General features: G+C 51.7%; 1 pseudogene; it reads left to right on the top strand.

Annotated features, from left to right (window-relative positions):
• Nucleotides 1-1,480: 1,480 nt before the first annotated feature.
• Nucleotides 1,481-3,166, top strand: LOC149367985 (uncharacterized; annotated as a pseudogene).
• The last annotated feature ends 540 nt before the right edge of the window (nt 3,167-3,706 follow it).

Raw genomic sequence — 3,706 nt, 5'->3', positions numbered from 1 at the left:
ACAGGGCCTATGCTTGCCGCGCTGATACATGCTGATAGTAGTAGTAGTAGTAAAGACTTTTAATCGACCATAATTTACAGGCCGAGCATTTCGACCGCCTGGGCGACCAGAAGCCGCTGTTCTTCTTCCCCTTCAGCGCCAAGCCAGTCGAGCCAGGTGGTCATGGATAGAGAGGGCGGGGGGAAGGAACCCGACTGCTGAGCAGCCGGGCAATAGAAGAGGCAATGGGCCAGGTCCGCATAGATACAGGGGCAGTTGGGACAGGAAGGGTCCGATCGATAGCGATAGAGGAAGAGGCGGGACGGGGTGATAACTGAATTCATCTGAATGTGCCGAAGAAGGCGAGACTCCGGCACCGTGAGTGATGGATGAGGGGGAGGGTAAAGGCGTTTGTCGAGGCGGAGCTCAAGGTAGACCTCTTTTATGGTGCGGCGAAGGGTGAGTCTCCCACCGTCCTCCGAGGGCTTGGGCCAGGGGATCAACGGTGCCCGGAAAAGTGTGTCGCGGGCGAGCTGATGGGCCAGCTCATTGCCGTCAATCCCTGAATGCCCAGGGACCCAGCGGAGGAAAACGATGGAAGGCTGCATTGCGGAGACCGCTCGTTCGACCTCCTGTTGGAGAGAACGGGTCAGGGTGCGTTTCTGTATGTGGTGTATAGCGGCTTGTGAGTCCGAATAGACTGTGTACTCTTGGAGAGAGGGAAAATGACTGGAGGGCATGCGCAATGGCGAGGACCTCGAGGGACAATGCATCTGGAGGGTGTAGATACGGCCCGCTGGTGTGGGTTTCAGGAGCAGGGAGGTGTGGATGGTACAGGGCGTAGCCGCAGGAACCTCGAGGAGCCACGAAGGAGGCATCCGTGTAAGCTACACCCTGGGTATCAAAGAGAGGGGAATGGTGCTGTGCGGCCGCATGACGACGTCCGGCGTGCAGGACGGGGGACGTGTTGGTCGGGAGGGGAAGGATACGAAGATTGGGGGCGGGGTTGGGAATAGGAGAGGTAAACGGGGAGATTGGAATGGGCGAGATACCCGCTTGAGTCAATAACCACTGACCCTGACGGGTAAGGGAAAGCCGGGCAAGCTGCGAGTCTCGATGGAGACTGAGAAGAGAACGAAGAGGATGGAAGAGGCCTGCTGATATACATTTGTAAAAAATGCCGGAGCCTGTTAACAACACCTTTGCATTACCTGACATGGAATTGGCAGAATTAATCACAGCAGTCAGCAGCCTTTCAGTTCGAAAGGCATCAGGACCTGACGCAACACCTGTCATACTGATATATAACAAGTGATATATTAGAAAACCATCTGATACATATCTTTATGTTGTATAGTTAGTTCTTGTTTCCTTTTCAATGTGAACACCGCCAGGGGCCGGGCTACAGTTGTGTGTATATATGTGCGTGCGTCACTGAATAAACTGGGTTTCGTTCCATGCGTTTGCAGATGGTTCACGGTCTTCAAGGGCGGTTCACGCCATGAACGGAAGAGCGGGCGTAACAACCTTCTCGCTTCCAGTCATGAGCTTTTCCGGAATCGCACCACCGCCCCGATTTCTGCCTGTTCCAGGTCGCCCGGCTGTTCCTTGGTCACAATGGATGCGACTATTCGAGAACAACATGCTGGCTTCGGGAGCATCTGATTTTTCGGCAGAGCGTCGCAAAGCCCTTCTTATCCACAGTCTGGGCGTCGAAGGCCAGCGAATATTCTTCACGCTTCCTGTGTCAGCCAAAGACTCCAAAGAAGGTGGGAGCGCTACCGCTAAGGATCTGCCAGCAGGTAGTGAGGGCGCAAGCACCGGACTGTTGCCAAAACAGACAGAGACGGCACCTTCGCCGTATGACGATGCGGTTACAGCCTTGGGGAACCATTTTACCACCCAAACTAATATCGTTGTAGAACGTCACCGTTTTCGCAAACGCGTCCAGCAGCCACGAGAATCTATTAACGAGTATGTTGTTGCATTACGTGAGCATGCAGCTGCTTTATCGTTCGCCGTGCTTGAGGTTGCGCTCCGTGATCAGTTCGTGACAGGCATTTCTTCGCAACATGTCCGCAAGCGTCTGTTGCTCGATGATCCGAGTCTTTCTTTTTCGCGTGCTGTGCTTGTGGCCACTCAGCTAGAACAGACAACTCAAGACGCCCAAGCTTTTGCGTCTACAACTGTACAGCATGTTGCTACCAAGAGAAACGCCCCCTTCCACTGCTTTCGTTGCGGTTCTAATCAGCACTTGGCTGCGTCGTTCCACTGCCCGGCTAAATGGAAACGCTGCCATTGCTGCGGTCGGGTCGGTCATTTCAAGTCAGTGTGCAATAAGGATCGACGCGTTGCTTCTGTTCGGGAACTGAGCAGCGAAGAACGCAGTGACGTTGCAAACATTCTAGTAGTGGCCGCATCCACTCACCCTGATATTCATATTGATGTCTTAGTAGGAAACATCAGCTTAGCATTCTTAGTTGATTCGGGATCAGCGGTTTCCATTATGTCGTACAGCCTCTTCAACCAGCATTTCTCCAGTAAAGCACACTGTACTGTTACGCTAGTTAAGTTATTGGATTATTCAAGACAGCCCATACCGGTGCATGGATGTTTTGTCTCGGGAGGCTACGGACATGGCTCGTACAGCATCCATTTTGTTTTATGTCGTGTATCGGGGCACTTCGCTTCTCGGTATCGATGCGATTAGAGCTCTTAATCTACGAATTGAGGGCTCATCCCTTTGTTGCCTTGAGACAACTGCCACTGCAGCTGGTAGCCAAGAAAAGAAACACATCCGTGTTATGCTGGGCTCTCCAGCTACTTAAGAAAAGAGTTCCATTGTCTGTTTGGAGAGGGCATTGGTCTGGCTAAGACTTTTGTTCACCAGATCAAAACGCGTCCATCCGTCCAACCCACTGCGTCTAAGCTTCGCCGCCTACCACTGTCATTACGACCTTTGGTCTCAGAGGAACTTCGTCGGCTGGAAGAGACGGATGTGATTGAGCGTTTCAACGCATCAGAATGGGTCTCCCCTATCGTCGTGGTAAAAAAAAAGATGGAGGGATTCGCCTGTGTGTCGACCTTCGAGAAGCCAACAAGGCCGTCGTGCCGGACAATTTTCCGCTTCCCCACACTGAAGAACTTAAGCACAGCCTTGTGGGTGCAACACACTTTTCCAAGTTAGATCTGGCGTCTGCTTATAACCAAGTTTTGCTACATCCAGAGAGCCGTGATTTAACAGCCTTCGTAACACACGACGGACTTTATCGCTTCAAGCGTGTGTGCTTTGGATTAGCTTCCGCCCCGTCGGCCTTCCAACGCATGATGTCGCAAATTCTTCAAGGATGTTCTGGTGTCTTGTTTTACATCTACGACATCATTGTTTTTGGAAAGAGTGAAAAAGACCACTGGGCAAACCTTGCGACCGTTCTCAGGCGTATAAAAGAAGCAGGGCTCATGCTAAATGACAAGTGTGTATTTTGCACAAATGAACTTTCATTCTTGGGCCACAAAGTCACGCCCGATGGCATCATTCCACAACCTGAGAAGGTTGAATCCATCAAAAACATCCCTGCTCCCACGGATGCTGCTGGTCTTCGATCCTTCTTGGCTTAGTGGAATACTCCGCAAAGTTCGTTCCAAATTTAGCCGATGTTGTCGAGCCTATGCGGGCCCTTCTTCGTAAGAATGTGCCTTTTATTTGGTCTGAGAATGTTGATGCCAG

This window comes from Amblyomma mixtum, chromosome 1 (assembly GCF_055824585.1).
Source record: "Amblyomma mixtum isolate Tamu chromosome 1, ASM5582458v1, whole genome shotgun sequence".
Taxonomy (NCBI): domain Eukaryota; kingdom Metazoa; phylum Arthropoda; class Arachnida; order Ixodida; family Ixodidae; genus Amblyomma; species Amblyomma mixtum.
This window is presented reverse-complemented; position numbering and strand designations above follow the sequence as displayed.